This window comes from Epargyreus clarus, unplaced genomic scaffold (assembly GCF_041222505.1).
Source record: "Epargyreus clarus isolate Ecla_fem2 unplaced genomic scaffold, WU_Ecla_fem_2.2 ptg000034l, whole genome shotgun sequence".
In the NCBI taxonomy this organism is placed as follows: Eukaryota; Metazoa; Arthropoda; class Insecta; order Lepidoptera; family Hesperiidae; genus Epargyreus; species Epargyreus clarus.
In genome coordinates, this window is record NW_027332239.1 from 13006027 (window position 1) to 13023851 (window position 17825).

General features: G+C 35.8%; 1 protein-coding gene across 2 annotated transcripts in view; it reads right to left on the reverse strand.

Annotated features, from left to right (window-relative positions):
* LOC140756210 (probable E3 ubiquitin-protein ligase RNF144A) overlaps window positions 1–17578 on the reverse strand; it is a 152971-nt gene extending 135393 nt beyond the window's left edge. The window contains exons 1-2 of one of the 2 annotated variants that reach the window (XM_073091662.1): window positions 17141–17577; window positions 7501–7544 (exon numbers count right to left, since the gene is read on the reverse strand). The gene's annotated coding sequence lies outside the window, so the exon portion shown is untranslated. Of the gene's footprint in view, window positions 1–7500; window positions 7545–17140 lie in introns of both variants that reach the window. The other variant, XM_073091663.1, reaches the window with a different exon arrangement.
* Between the last annotated feature and the right edge of the window lie 247 nt (window positions 17579–17825).

Here is a 17825-nt window from a genome sequence, read left to right on the forward strand (position 1 = left end):
AATATTAAAAACCTTGGCACGAATAAACGGCGGTGTATTAAAATTGAGCTGGCCCAGCCTTGGGGCATAAGATTATCTCCCATGCAACTGGCCCAGGTTTGAAACTGAGCGGGTGTTACGTATTTATCACAGAAAAAAATCTGTCATTAGCATTACCTTCTGGAACTTTAGCGTAGGCACGATTCATATTTTGCAAGTTTCCTTGGATTATGTTTTTTTAACGTTGTACTCAATTCATGACGTTTTTTGTTAAAGGTATCCGCCATTATAACACGCATAAGTTGAAACTCAGCAACCTTATATACACCGCATATACATAACTGGTTCTTTTCTGTACAACGTTTATAAATCAGCCCTATTAAATATTTCTTCTATATATATATATATATATATATATAGATTCTCTATTAAATATTTATATACTTATATCGTTTGATATTGTCTCCTAATGTAATTTACTATTCGTAAAATAATAGCCGATTCCACGCCTGCAAATGGGGTGAGACCCCCGCTTTTTAGAAGCGCGACCTTGAATCACTGATGATCGTGACTGTGCGCTATTGCTCAACTTATTGTGCCTCCACTTTCCTTTACAACTATAGAATAAACCACAACGACCCTAGATACGTGGTGACGTTGGATTATTGTTTGGGCAAGAAATGTACGGAACTTTCGTACCCAAACAGTACGGTACCGACTGAACATACAGTAAATATTAAGTGATTATCTTAGTAATGTGTAATTTAATTCAGATAAAATAGGGAGAACAGAGGTTCAATATGTTTAAAAGGTAGAACCCTTTGTGGTTCGAAGCCGGCGGCACCACAGCCATAATATCTATTTCTACCTAATAACAGCAGTGTTAAACGCTGCTGTGTTCAGATTTGAAGAGTGTAGTAAGGGAGACATACTTTTCCGAAGCGTTCCAGCTTAGTCCTCAGGGATAGCGGCGCATCTATGACCGACATCAGGTAGGAATATCTAATCCTATCTGGAGTCGATTATAAATGTCCATGGTCGGCAGTAGCCACTAACCATCAGTTGTTGCTCGTTTGCTACTCCATCGTTAAAAAACACACATACTATTAATATTGATAATGTGGTAGGAAACAATAGGAAACACACTATAATTTGTTCCAGTTCCATTTGCTTAATTAATTTGTACACGGACTGAGATATTTCAATGGAGTTTCTTCCCAAGCATAGTAAAACTCACCATAAAGGTTTTTAACTTAAAAAAACAACAAATAATATTAATACTCATAAATTTCCAAATATAGCATTATATGATTAAAAAAATATCGTAAAATTTGTTCTGTCACCGATTTCTAATATAATGCTCAACTTCATGGTTTTATTTTTTAACGGACTTCTTATAGAATACATTATATGCAAATTACAACGGTTAACAAACATACAAACATTATATAGACGTATAGAAAAGATAAAATCGTAAAAGCGAAGAAATAGCCATTGAAATGGCTTATAAATGGGTAATGACGTATTTATATGTGAATTTGCATACAAATTATTTATGTATTCTTTTTCACTTAGTATTACCACATATTTGTGTTTTAAGTTTAACGGACAAGACTGATTTTGTTTATTGGCAGAAAAATGTGATTATTGTAAACGTATAGGCATTTATTTTTTCACAAACTTATCTAATAAGACAAACTATGAAAACATTATGTTTATATTTTTATGTAAAACTCCTATACTTAGTCTGTGTCACAACTCACACCCAGAAATTCATCTATGTTTACATGAAAGCCCCATTAAAGTTTTTAGAGTTTTTTAAGATTATCTAGAACAGGCTGACAGGCAAAAATAAAGAATAGTATTGGTAGGTATTATGTAAGGACGCAAATTTAGTATTTACTCAGAGAATGCCGATTTTAAATGAAAAACGCTTCAATTTCAGTTTTTAAGTCTATAAATAAGTAGATTTATGGTAATTCGTTATCCTATTGTATGCGTTTAAAAATAAAAAGGTTAATGAGATAAATACAATGAGCGTGGAAACTTCTTCGGTCAAACGGGTCAACATTCACATTAATTTGTAAGTAAGAATAGATAAGAAACTTACGAGGGATTCATAAGGTGGGATTCGTAAGGGTGATTATAAGACATATATAAGCAGTGTTGCATTACCATTCCTTTAGTACCGTGGTTATACCTTTTTTTTTGTTTTCGAGGGGGAAACATTCAAAAGGTATCCGACGACGTGGGAGCGACGTCGGGTTATGTAGGATTGTTACCGCACTAAAACCCCCCCGGTGGCCGTCCTCAGTGCTTGGTGGAGAACTCCGGGATCTCCAATGGAACACAACCGGAGTCCTCCGAGCGCGATGCCCCGGTCGGGCTCTGCCTTGGGGGATCACTTTACGCTCGTCCCGCACATCTGGTGTTTACGACGGTATGCGACCACACATACCGCCGCCTTTCCCGGGGTCGCTTACCGGGTGGTTCGAGCTACCCACTCTTGCCGCCCGCAACCCCGGAAGCCCCCTTTTATTCGCCTCTTACGACAGGCAGGCGATACCGTAGCCCTATTCTGGTCCCGAAACTACAGGGAGAACCGTGGTTATACCTATCTTCACATTCGCTCCTGATTAATAATTATCAATTTGTAGTAAGCAGAAATTATCAAATCTTCGAATGTTCCATCTTTGAAAAATAAATTGATTGATTAATTCTAAATAAAGGGTAAGTAATAAACTACCAATAACTTAATTAGATTACAAGCGAACACGGTTTATGGAATAAGGTATCTAACGACGTTCCTCATCCACCGATTAATATCCCAGTGCTGAGCTCGGAACTCCTCTCAAAGTGCCATAGTCTATGTCGGCGATATCCCACTACCGCACTTTATAAATAAACTGAACGAAACGACTTTAATATGAGAATCACTTTTATTCACTTTTATTTACAATTTGGGCAGAGTAACGGCTTACACGACTGATTAAATGCGAATGTATCACGCTCTACCAGCGCGTGGACTTAAATACTACTCGAGTGACAAACAGCGTAAGAACTACCCTCTCACATCACTTGTTTTGTTATAACAAGTGACGTGATTCACAATAAATTTAACTATTAATAAAATAACATTATATTTAAAATATTGTTTTAAAAATACGAGAATAAATATTTTAATATTATTATAATTCATATAATTTATTTGGTATGACTAACAAAGTGTTTTGAAGTACTACCGGAAGTCGTCCATATTTTAATCTAAATATTAATTCCACATTGACAATCAAAATTAACATGATAATAATTAATATTATATATTATAAAAGGTCTCGCCGCCCATACGGCCATACTGACTCAGCGCGCTCTCTGCGCAATTCTGGTGTTACAAAAATAAACCCACAATAAATATAACATAGTTATCAAATGCCTCGCCGCCATAATAAAAATGAATAATAAATATATAATAAATATTAAAGAAAATAATTTGTTACAAAAATTGAAATGAAGGTTCAGCGGTCCAAATTGTGGCGTTGTGGCACCCAAGGACCACGCGCACCCCGACCACTCACTTGTAGCAGGTATCGACAAACCGCCCCTATGTCTCTCCAGCTAGTGCCATCTCATACTTAGCGCACTCAAACCAACCCTCCACTGGCCATCCGCGGCATGGCCATCGTGACAAGTCAAACGTCCTAGTGTGCTGTTCCTGTAAGGCAGAAAAACAAACGGCGAATATTAAAATTTCCGCTCGGCCAATCCTGATTAGCTCGTATTAAGGTTATTCACCACGCTAAAACCAAAAGACTAATGATGAATAGTTTAATTCAAATCACATCCGTACTCGATTTCGACCTCTTTTACCTTACTATCACTTTTCTAATTAAACAAAATTTTACACAAAATGGATCGGTCGCATTGTCTTTATAAGATTTCATATTTTCTACAACACCATTTAAACAAAAGAATTAGTCCCTTAACATTAAACTCAAACGCGTAAAATAAATTCTAACGAATTATTATTATATATACATTTTTTTTTATAAACTCAAGAGCTTAGCTGACCAATTCCTTCTAATTACTAAAATTACTTAGACCAAACATCAAATAATTCGAGACATTTAAGCACTACATGTGATCGATGGATACGCATAGCCCAGTAACCTCCTGTTACTTTTCATTGACGCAAATCCACTCACATGAATACACAGTTTCTACTGAAATTAACTTCCGCCATAGCTGCCCACCGCATACTACGGCTATACGACAACCTCTGTACAGACCGATCAACATGTTTACTCAAGTTCTCAAGTCATTATTGTAACTACTTTAAATGAATGTAGTCAGCTTAGCACCAATTACCCCGTAATATACCCTATTTGTATGTAGAAAAATAAAATGACAGAATCTGGAAGTTCATAAAGGACATTAAAACCCAAAATTTAAATGTTCTAACCTAAATCACCTTCATCTTGCTCAATACACACCGTTAAATTTAAACACGAGCGCCACTGAACGCTACGGTATCGTATCTTCGCTGAACCCATATCACAAACACATCTATTAAGCCTTTACCAAAGACAACTCTATTCGCTTCATCAGAAAAAGAAACGAGGGACCTAATGAATCGGCTTGAGAGTACAAGCTTGGACTTTAGCCTTTTGATAAACAGGAGCAAAACTAAAATTATGATGATCGACCGTTCTGAGTCACTACAATGAACAAATCTGCTCAGTGACTTCGAAATCGTCAAGGAATTTCAATACTTGGGATCAGTCATTAATGATAAAGGAAACTGCGAAACTGAGATACGACGCCGCATCGGTATGGCTAAAACGGCAATGAACCAACTTACCAGGGTCTGGAAGGACGGGAATATTACTAAGCGTACAAAAGTTCACTTAGTTCGTACGCTCGTCTTTTCCATATTCCTCTACGCATCGGAATCTTGGACGCTGAAAGTAGCAGACAGACAAAGAGTGGACGCATTTGAGATGTGGTGCTGGCGGCGAATGCTAAGAATCCCGTGGACAGCCTTCCGGACCAACGCATCCATCTTAAAAGAATTACACCTAGAGCATTCCCAACGTCTCTCCAGCCTGTGCCTTCACCGCATACTTAAATACTTCGGTCATATAGCCCGAAGAAATAATGACAACCTAGAAAAGCTACTGGTGACAGGCAAGGTGGAGGGCAAAGACCCAGAGGACACAGCCCAAAACGATGGTCAGACCAGGTATCGGACCATCTAAAGATACCGGTCAGCGAGGCGATACACCAGGCCACTAATCGCAATCTCTGGAAAGACGCTATAAAGCAAAAAGTCACGATCCTCAGCATTGAGGGACCGACTATAGAGAGAGAGAGAGAGAGAGAGAGAGAGAGAGAATCTCCATTGAGCAACGTGTAGACTTAAAATTGCATTAATACGACAACCTTCAGAAATTTTTCACAAGAAATAATGAGTGTACCCGCAAAATCGTAAAATTCGTAATTCGTAAGTAAATTCTTTCCAAACAGTGGTCAAATACTGGTAGCCAAATTATTAATAAACCGTCAAGTACCTCAATTTTTAACACGCTTTTATTAGCTTGGGTTGTACGTTTGTATGTATGTATGTACTAACAGTAACGGAATCTTTGAGCCCGATTTCTATCCACTTTGAACGTCCAGTTTAATTAAAAATTTTGAAGTATTATCAAAAACCACGAATACACGATTTTAACATTTTTGTACCATTGTCCTTATCAATATCCTCAGGATTAACGATTTTCGAGGCGAGAGAAAGCGCCTTATGGAGCGTTCAGGCAAAGTTACTAGATCGATTTTAAGCTTTGGAAAATAATAATTTTATGTCCCTATAACTCAAATGTACTGAAACATATCTATAATGCCATCTTGTAGAATGATTTTTTTTTTAGGATTCCGTACTCAAAGGATAAAACGAAACCCTTCGCTGTCTGTTCGTGAGTCACAGGGCTGTATCTCTTAAACCGTAATAGATAGACACGTTTTTTGAACTATATTTATTAAAGTATAAAGTCACTTACCGAAAAGGCTCTTACTAACTCACCGCCTTGGTTTTACCAGAGTGAAAAAGTATCCTGCCTTATAGCGACCCGTAACATTGGCCCCTTTCCGGTACGTTCGCGGTCAACACAAGTCCAGTGTCGTTGTAATACCACCAATAAGCAGATATAGTAGATTCTTAGCCTGTGGACACTCAAACATTAGGTGAACATTATAAAATTACAAGATAGAAATAAATTAAAACAATAGACCACCCAAGTGGTTATAAGTATTAAAATGACAACGTGTCGCCCGTATGAAATAAACTGTCATACTACACCAGGGTCCACCCCAAAATTACACTGCTCCATACGTTCAGTCCCGCCATAATCAAAGCATCCAACGGCTGTCAAACGCTTTACCAACGGCATGGCTTCCTAAGGCTTCGTTCAAAGCAATCCCAGGAAAATCACCAAACACGCGCGCCAAATGTGCGCGCCATTGCCCCGAACCAATAAACGTCACCATTGATCTCCATCATGACCATGTGGACACGTAGGTCCATCCAACCGCTGCTGTCGGCGATATCCCACTACCGCACTTTATAAATAAACTGAACGAAACGACTTTAATATGAGAATCACTTTTATTCACTTTTATTTACAATTTGGGCAGAGTAACGGCTTACACGACTGATTAAATGCGAATGTATCACGCTCTACCAGCGCGTGGACTTAAATACTACTCGAGTGACAAACAGCGTAAGAACTACCCTCTCACATCACTTGTTTTGTTATAACAAGTGACGTGATTCACAATAAATTTAACTATTAATAAAATAACATTATATTTAAAATATTGTTTTAAAAATACGAGAATAAATATTTTAATATTATTATAATTCATATAATTTATTTGGTATGACTAACAAAGTGTTTTGAAGTACTACCGGAAGTCGTCCATATTTTAATCTAAATATTAATTCCACATTGACAATCAAAATTAACATGATAATAATTAATATTATATATTATAAAAGGTCTCGCCGCCCATATCTACGTTGCTGGTCAAGTGCAAACATTTTTATTTAGCAGTTTCATTGACCATTATTATAACAAATGATAATCTTATATATAAAATTCTCGTATCACAATGTTAGTTACCGTACTCCTCCGAAACGTCTTTACCGATTTTCACCAAATTTTATATGTATTTATATACCAATATTTATATTCAGTAGGTCTGAGAATCGGCTACTATCTATTTTTCATACCCCCAAGTAATAAGGGTTATTCACTCTTAACATTTTTTTATTTATATGGTAATACAACGTTTGACGGGTCAGCTAGTTAATATCTAAGAATTACGTAACTTTGAAAAATCAGGACCCTCGTGGAAATAACGATTATGGGTTTTCGACATGTAATAGTAACAAAACAAAAATAGTAGTAAATACTACACTACGAAATTACTAAGTAGGACCAAGTAGGACTAAATAGTCTAACGTACCATTATGAGGTAAAGGTGGTTCGAGACTTCGCCCTTTGATCTCCCTGTAAAGAAGAAAACAGGTGTTTAATATATTTAACCTTTACCTACTAAACGCAATTCTAACTACTTCTAACATACCTATCTTTGTTTGTTTATTTTTTCAAGAAGTTTTCAAGAGGAACCAAACAATTTAACACGATTTTCATAGTTGTAAAACATAAAAATATTGCAACAACAAACATAAATTGCAACAAAGATAATCAAAATAATTCTGCAATACCATAAAAATAGTACGTCAACTAATGCCATCTAAGAGATAATTGGGGTAACATTATGATCAGCTGTCACAGGATTAGATGCCACTACAGATGACACTGTTAGCGTGGTTATTATAGTAGACTTAATAGTGGTAACTTAGTAGATGTGGCTGTGGATATATTGCCATTCAAAAAGAGTTCTTTAAAGAATCTATTTTGAAAAACATTTTCGATTTGATTTGATTTAAATAAATAAAATCCTAATCAACATACTATCACGCAGGCGTAGCTCCGTCTTCTATTTACTTTACATATACGTACATTTGTTGAATGTATGTATGTATTTAATACATATCCGGGAGACAGACTTTTCCGAGGCGTTCCAGCTTAGTCCTCAGGGGTAGCGGCGCATCTGTGGTCGACCTCAGGTAGGAATATCTAATCTTATCTGGGGTTGATTACATATTATTATGTCCATGGGCGGCAGTAGCCACTTACCGTCAGGTGGACTGCATGCTCGTCTGCTACTATTATTTTATAAAAAAAATACATATGTGTGTGACATCCAAATATACATTATACAAACACAATTTCACACACAACCAGCCGAGAGGAAGTAACTTTAAAACGCCAGCGTAGAAGTTTCTTACACATACTAACGCCATATAAGGCGTGTCGTGTTTAATTAACCCACGTTAATGACATCTAATGCCTACTAAGTACAGTGACCGCGAATCTGTGAAGTAGCAACATGAACTTCAATCTCGATAGAGCATAATCTCGGTTGCCTGAGAATTATGGGAAGTGAAATTGTGTTTGTAAAAGTCGACACGGGGAAGCTGCTACCCATTCATTCTCAATGCAAATTCAGCTTTTGAAGTTATACCAGAAGAATCTTATAGAGTAGCCACTCCTATAAGAGACATACATACGCCCTACACTACATACTAAATTCTGCTTTTACACAATAAATTGCAAAATTTGTAGAAATTGATAAAATGTGTACTCACGGTTTTTAAATTTCCACAAAGAAATAGTAAATATGTATGGAGTTAAAAAGTTACGCTTATGCTAATAAATACGGTAGGTGTAAAGCATGTTTAATACACCATTTCTATCACCGATTCATTACACACGCTATAACTATAGGAAAATAAGAACAAACATACACGCCTGAAAGTTATTTAAAAACAGTTCTCAAACGTACGTGTAAAGTTTAATATTTCGCACTTAGCCAGCAGTAGACTAAGCCCCTCTCACTTTAAGAGGAGACCTCTACCCAGCAGTGAGACAACAAGGGACTGTCGAAGTATGCGTTAAGCACTCAAAAAACTTAAAAATATCAACTGTCCACCTTATCACAGAGAGAAATTAACATAGTGGCGCTTATATCGGGAAATGAGCATTATCTTTTTATGATTAGGTATCATTGTCATAAATCAAGCCAATCCAAATTATCAATGTTATTTTTGATAACTTCTAGAAACCATTCAGAAATATATTTGTGAATGGTAAATATTATATAATTCCCTTGAGACGTAAATATTATAATATAAAGATTAATTTATTATCCAAAAAAGGTAATGAAATTGAAGTGTCTGTGATTTCAAAATAACGGCCATTTTAGTAAATATACCTTTTAGGCTTATATAGTATAGGTTGACATCTTTTCAGATACAATATCATTATGGCAGTTTTACATTTTCGGGTATATCTATCGACGCCCGTTATTGGCTATTAAAGGTCAAAATTTGATAAGGTCACATAGCGATCTTTGGTAGGCAATACATTGCATAGATTGATTATTAATAACCGGCAATATTCTATGAAACAACGCAGTGATAGTGGTTAGTAAACTGGGCCTCTCGCTCGAGGGGTCCAAGGTTCCAGGCACGCACCTATGATTTTTCGAATTTATGTGCGTATTAAAAATTAATTATCACTTGCCTGAACGGTGAAGGAAATCATCGTGAGGAAACCTAATTACCTGATGAATAATTAAAACAAAGAAAAAAGTTTTCAAAGATATAAAAAGTCTACTCGCACTTTGCCAGCGCGGTGGACTACTGCCTAATCCTTCTACTTTGAGAGGACACTCGTGCCTAGCAGCGGGACAGTAATCTGTTGATGATAATGAATATTCTATCTCAGAAACATTACGAAAATTCGATATTTCCAAAACTTGTTCTTCAACATAGGCAATTCCAAAATAGGGTCCCTAAATTTAACCGTAGTGCGCAGGTTTCGCAAAAAAATAAAGGCTAACAGGTCAAGTGTTTATCGTATGAGATACGCAATCTTATCCATCAATTTTACATAATACAATTTACTTACCACGCTGCGTTTATTATCAGTTGACGTCAGGCGTATGAAGAAAATTTACATTGATTTAATATGTGCTCGGTATAGGTACCTACTGTGCGGCTAACTTAGCGGCAACATAAATACACGGGTTTGCATAATTTTGAATTACAAATGTTGAAATATATTAACTATGATAAGTTGGGGTTTTATAACCATATGATTAAAATTGTAGGCTTATATTGGGTACCTACTATTTAAAAAAAAAATACAACACCATGCATCGCTACTAAAATTATATACGTATATGACATTGACAATTTAAAAAATAATATGGCCCAATTAACCTACAATTTATATCATACGGATAAACTTCGGTGTCAATATTACCCCAACATACCTTACTTTGTAGAGTACTCATCCGTCATACAGGTAGCATTAGGAAAGAACTCCCTATATAGTTTTTTCTCTCCATCTGATTGCACGCTTGGAATGAACTGATTATTATTGGGCTTTAGACTGTAAGGTGCAATATACTAATCTTATTTTAAATCACAAAATTATTTATTATAAAATCAATAATCATACTTGATACTCCCTGGTTATTTGTAGTATAAATTCACATTTTAGGCATAAAAGTTAAAATAATTCGGAAAATATTGTGTATCAAATAAACCTTCTATGGGAATGTAACATTTATTTATTTATTTATTTTATTGATCTAATTAGAACGGCCGAGACCACTTACACTAACTAGACAGATCTAACATACAGACAACTCACAGAACTCCAAGCATACAGACATGATCAGCTTCCAATCATCAGCAAGCACATCACAGTTCGGATAATGATCCATGAGCGCGTTTAATGTCGCAAGTGTGCGCGGAACAGGTGATTTAGCGCGCGACACAGTGCGGGAAGGCGGAACCACGAATAACTTGTACTTTCGGCTTCGTTGATAATTGTCTGGGACAAATATTCGGCAAAACTGATTGTGAAGTTCCTGCGCCTCAACAGCATTATGTAAAATCTTGCACATAATTTCAATTTGGTTGAGGTTTCTACGGACCTCTAAAGAATTAAACCCTAAGTGACCCAAGAGGAATTTAGTTGGGTACAGATACGGGTAGTAACCGTATTCTCGTTTGTAGAGAAATCTAAGGAACGCTTTTTGCACTTTTTCCAAAAGGAGAATGTATTTGGCTTGGTGTGGGTTCCAGACACAAGCGCTTGTTTCTATTTTGCTGCGTACAAGTGCATAATAAAGAATTTTGATAACTCTGTTGGAACGGAGGTCTTTCGCATTCCTGAGGACGAAGCCGAGTCGAGCGAATGAATCCTTGGCCACTGCGATAAACTGAATAACTTGAACATACCTTCAACATAATCATAATTTAATTTCTCAAGTTCATCTGGGGAAAATTCGTTAATTACGCCCACAGGGCAGCTCCACTAAAAACCTTCACCATCACAAAGGATTCAAAACGCACACTTGTGGCGAATCTTAAACATCGTGGCACAGTTGATAACTTTGTTTACAGTTATTACATTCGGCGGTTGCGAGCCGGCGAAAGTTGGCCCAATACAGGTGAAAGTGATCGCAAGAAAGCAGTGAGGCAGCTTCTGAACCCTGCCACCGCGGCTTAGGTCCTGCCGGTTTAGCTAGACTACTTACACGTGGTGTCGTAGAAAACGTTTATTTACAAGATATCTGTGTAGAAAATTTACCTTTACAGACTCTTTTGCTACGTAATTAAGGATATTTTAGGTAATAATTGCCGAAATGCGAGTCGAACTCGCGAACACGGAGGGTTCCGTACCACAAAATTTCCATTTGATTTTTATTATCATAGCAGCCATAGAAGTGAATGCATTGTGAAAATTTGAACTGTCTTCTTATTACGGTTCAATAGATAATGCGAAAAACGCCGAAAAATAGTGGTTTCGGTCTTCATTTATTTTGAATTTTTATTTTAAGTGTTAGTTGTTATAGCGGCCACCATTATGTACATATTCTGTGTTTTCAAGAACCTTTATCTATAATGGTTCCAGAAATAAAACCCTGTGACAGACTGACATACAACGGAGATTTAGTAATAGAGTTCCGTTTTTACCTACCTACGTACAGAACCCTAAAAATGGAAAAATATGAGACATTTTATTTCAGTGGCGTAGCGAGGGTTCATACAGCCCGAGGCGGAAGTCGAATTTGCCGGCCCAATGCGGAATTAGTCGACGAAAAAAAGATAGGACAAAATAACCTCGGAAATAAGTATATTATAGTCTGCAAATTTTCGGTAAAAAAATTGTAGTCTTATTTACAATTTTCTTAACTACCCATTCATATTGCCGTCGGCTACTACAGAATGATGAGCAAAGACATAAGACATAAAGAATACTAGAGTATGGTCCAGTCTATATACACTTCCCTAAATCCCTGCTGATCAGAGGCACTTAAGAAGAGCTACTATAGCACTTATAGCCAGACATTATTTTTTCTTGTAATACGTCTAGTAAGACGTCTAGATAATTTAAAACAAGATAATTTAATACTGAATAATTTAATACTGAATAAGATTGATTACTTTATTAAATTAAAGTATATGTATGTTATTGTTATTATACATAAAATTCCGTGTGAAGGTCAAATAAATGCTAAAATCATTATTTTCCAACTAAGTAACTTTACAACAAATAATAAAACAATGATAATTATTATGTTTTATTACTAAATTGAAGCAGTAAACAAGAAACATATCAGTTTGGTTAATCTCAAACAGATATTATTATATACCAACACTCATAACAAGCTTTTATTTCTATCTATTAAAATATAAACAAAATAATTTACAATTTTGCTGTAACATGTTTATGGTATAACATCATGATAATATTTTATTATATTACAAGTACTTATTAAATGTATGTAATATTCTGCGAAAATAATATGTATTTAACTAACATTGTAATATTTGTAATGTACTTTAACACTGCAAAACTAAATACTATAGCGGGCTATCAAATTATATACAACTTTAGTTGTTAACTTGCAACAATACAATACAATTTAAACCAAGATGAAGTTATTTGTAATCTGAGAGTGCAACATATTGCACTTGTTACAAAATTTTCATAACAGCTTGTTATTTAATGTCTAAATTAATTAAAAATCACTTGCTTGCACGATGGAAAATTCCATGAGGAAATCTAAAGATCTGAATGTCCCCATATATGTGAAATAAAGTTATACGTGGCCATCACGTCAGTCTTTTGTCTGAATTATTTTTTATATGTAAAAAATATGAATTCCAGGCTTAACTATTTTGATAAGTTGACCTACATATACAAAAATTCTATACACTTTGATATTTTTTAATCATAATAAGCATTACCATGCTTAATTTATATGGTGAATAAATAAATAGGTAAATTAACAGGTCTTTTTATTGCACACACAACATGTAATTTTTAAATAACTCTCACCATAGAGTACAAATACCTGGTACGTATTTATAGAAAGAGAAATAACACATTCAGTCCAACTGATGTTCAGTGATCACTGCCAGCCACGGATGCTGATTATGACCAGATAATGCCTGGGAGTGTGGGACTCATCCTTAAGGGATATCTACCCACTAAACACTCCCTTTCAGGCTATAGTGCACAGGGAATGTACAGGCTACGTCCGAACTGATGCTGATTACCAATCACAAATATACTTCAAACCTTTTCGGATTCATTGCTATCCTAGAGGAATAAGTTTAAGTACCTCATATAAAGCAGTTCCAACCTATTACACATTTAACTGTCCACATTAGACCAGAACATATCAATGTTAAAAGGCAGAAATAGTTTTAGTTGTGATGTTAATGCATGTCTCCTTTACCACATCCTTCATACCATAACACAGCAGTGTTTTTATTAAGCAGGAGCCAAATAATTAAAAGTATCTACTCTCTACCAACTATGTTTTTATAGTTTCATTGTCATCCTCGATTATTTTCATCCTTCACACATATTTCATAATGTGAATACATGTATAAATTATACTATATGCCAACACAATGGCTTTTAACCCAGTTCTCATGGGACTGTCATTGTGGCTTCACTTACTGTCGATAGAACAATCAACCAAAACCAACATACAGCATTTTGGACTATTCATGTGATTGACTATTTATGAATATACATAGGTGAAATACATACGCAGTGATAGCCTAGTGGTTAAGAAACGCGGCCTCTCGATCGAGGGGTCCGAGGTTCAAATCCCAGGCACGCACCTCTGATTTTCAAATTTATGTGCGTATTAGAAATTAATTATCACTTGCTTAAACGGTGAAGGAAAACATCGTGAGGAAACAGCGCAGTGGACTATGGCCTTATCCTTCTCATTCTGAGAGGAGACCCGTGCCCAGCAGTGGGACAGTAATGGGTTGATGATGATGATGATAGGTGAAATGAACAAACCATACTTCATCTTGGTCTATAGTTCCATTGATTCAATTTACTATGTTCTTCTATACTTTCTAACTTATCTAACTTTTCAACTATCTTATATACTCAATTCTTTGCATTACTGATACTAATACATATTTATTGTAATTGTGTTAAATATGTCTAAAAAATGCAAATTAATCCTTATCCTTACTAATATTATAAATCCGAAAGTAACTCTGTCTGTCTGTCTGTCTGGTTGTCTTTTCTTCACGCCTAAACCACTGAACCAATTTTAATGAAATTTTGTACAAAGATAGTCTAAAACCTGAGAAAGGACATAGGATAGTTTTTATCCCCGAAATCCCACGGGAACTAGGGATGGCGATCTAAGATCGATTAATCGGGGAATTGATCTTTTGGACCAAAAAAGTTGATTATTTTAATCAATATTAGTAAGGATTAAATCATAAACTATGCATTTGATCAAGTGATAATCTTTAGCAAAGTTGTTGTCCATGAGCCCACAAAGGTTTCAGAGTTGGTACGACCAATTTTCGCCAGATGGCGCCACTGTCATTCCAATGAAGGTACGAATTTTCAGTTTTATGTATGTTAGTATGTCATATTATTTTCTTTTAGACGCCGGCGAAGCCGTGGACAAAGACTAGTTATTTATAGTTTTAGAATTTAATATATAAGCAATAAATTTCCCAATAACCCAGTAAGCTACCACTGAGATTATGCCTGTCCTGCAATTGTGAGAGCCCCAGAACGCCCCAGACGCAAATACATCACTACAATGTTGATAAGTCCTCCAGTGAAATCAACACTTACAATTTTCAAGGTGGTGCAGTTGTCCATGGGCAGCAGTATCTACTTAACATTTTTGACTGCATGCTTATCTGCTACTTCTATATTATATATATAAAAAAGCATGCCTATCGAATTATAGCACTGTATAAGAAATTTGTCATATTGGCCCTCTATTTCCCATATGCAAATTACCGAACCCTCAAAGGTGCCCACATTATTTTACCACATTGCTCTAAATGTAAGCCAAGAACTATGCAGACTTCATGTAGTATTGCATGTAACGTAATGTTATCAAATTTAACTTCTGATTAAAAAATACAAAGGAGAACAGGGCATCATATTTGTGCGTATAAAAATAACAGAAAGATAATAATAGTAACTAATTTGGCCAGCATGGTAGAGTATGGCCTAAACTCCTCTCATTCTGATAGGAAACCCATGCTCATGGGCCAGTACGGGGTGACAACAATTATGTTTTGAGACCTGCTTAAATCAACCAAACATAATCCGACACACGAATTTGCCTAGAACTCGGTGAATAACAATATTACTATGATAAGAAAAACAGAGCTAAATTTAAGCATGACAGAATTGTTTGAAGATATGTGCTCATTAAGTAGTCATCAAACATTTAATTAAATACACTACAGATACATGACGTAGGTAAGGAGGTCATTTAATCATAGCGGAGCTATTAGACACAAGTTACTGGCACAAATTTACTGGTATTTAAGAAAGAAAATAAAACAAAAGGTGGTAAAACAAAAGGGTTTAAAGGTGGTGGAACCCTTTGTGGTTCGACTCCGGCGGCACCACTGCCACACCTATTTCTACCTAATAACAGCAGTGTTAGGCGCTGCTGTGTTCCGGTTTGAAGGGTGTGGTAAGGGAGACAGACTTTTCAGAGGCGTTCCAGCTTAGTCCTCAGGGGTAGCGGCGCATCTGTGGCCGACCTCAGGTAGGAATATCTAATCCTATCTGGGGTTGATTACAGATGTCCATGGGCGGCAGTAGCCACATCAGGTGGACTGCATGCTCGTCTGCTATTCTTATATTATAAAAAAAAAAAAAACAAATATAAAGAAAATCTTCTAATTACAATTTTAAATGTCTTATTTGTTGAAAGTTAAATATGTAAATATAGATGGATTGATATCAAAAATAAATATAAAACTGATGTGAAACAAAAAATACAATTGTTGCTTCTTATTTTGCTTATTTTACTTTACTATTAGGTTTGTTTATTAATCTGTACAAGATTTTTTAGACTTTGACTAACTAAAGAGAACTATTAGTATTTATCTTAATAAAATTCTTGAGTTTACCTACATAAAAGTTGAGGAACCAGTTTTTAAATAACAACCAGCAACAGTTTAAAATTTGATACAGTTGTTTTTTAGCATTATTTACATGGACTTTGCTCCAAGGATTTGTGTTTGCATGGATTACTTGTGTGCCCTCCAACTATTAAGTAGACATTGTTGTTTATCATCCACAATCAACTTCAAAATATATTACAGTGCCATATGAGGTCAGTCATAGATTAGCCAATCCTGAGGGCTAAGTTGGAATATTTCCTGATAGTGATATTAACTAAAACAAACTGAAGTCCGAAATGCATGTCCTCCCATGCACTAGGGACAAGGGATGCAATGCGACAATAATTAGTCGACGTAGTCCGTGGATATACTCTGTAATAGCCCTGTTTTTATCAAGTTTTTCAGATGCAACTGTACGAAACATAAATAACAAACATTATCTTCAAGATACATGTCGTAACATGTTTTGAGAAAAACAAACAAGTTCTCCGAATAACTTATCAGGTATATAACGGCAACGGTGATACGTACCACGGTGCGCTCACAGCTGAGACGCAGCATCACGACTCCAACAAGTAAACACTTTACATTACACTTAGATCCATCACATCACACAGACAAACAACAATTATATGTAATATATGACAACCCGAACACCAACACCGCACCACCGACCACCCCAGAATTCACAACACAAATAAAACACCTCTTGGAAAGTACTTGCGAAACGATATGTCAACTACGTCAAATCGACAAATGATTTAATAATATTCGAATAATCTATCTATTTTACAACATGTCACATTTGTAGCCGATTTATAAGCGTATTAATATTAATTCACGCCGCGGTTCCGATTGAATGGGCCTGCGAGTGGACCTTCACAAAGGACGAAACAACCACGACACGGTCCCGTCCAAAACTCAAACTGGTCTCGCTTAGCTCGCAAGTTTGCCAACTGAAAAACCTGCAGTTGTGTCAATTGACAGCCGTCAAAAAAGTGTTGGCTGCATCACTTCAAAATTCTACTGTGTACAACATTTATTTTTATCATCAGTTGTTTGTTAAAAATTAGTTCAGTTCATTTTCCACTAACTAGCAAGAAGTTGATGTGAATAATACTGGAAATATATTGTTTCCTGTTTACGTAAATGATACATAATTTACCACTCATATTTTGTTTTTTATAAATAATACATTGCGATTCTCATTACCAGC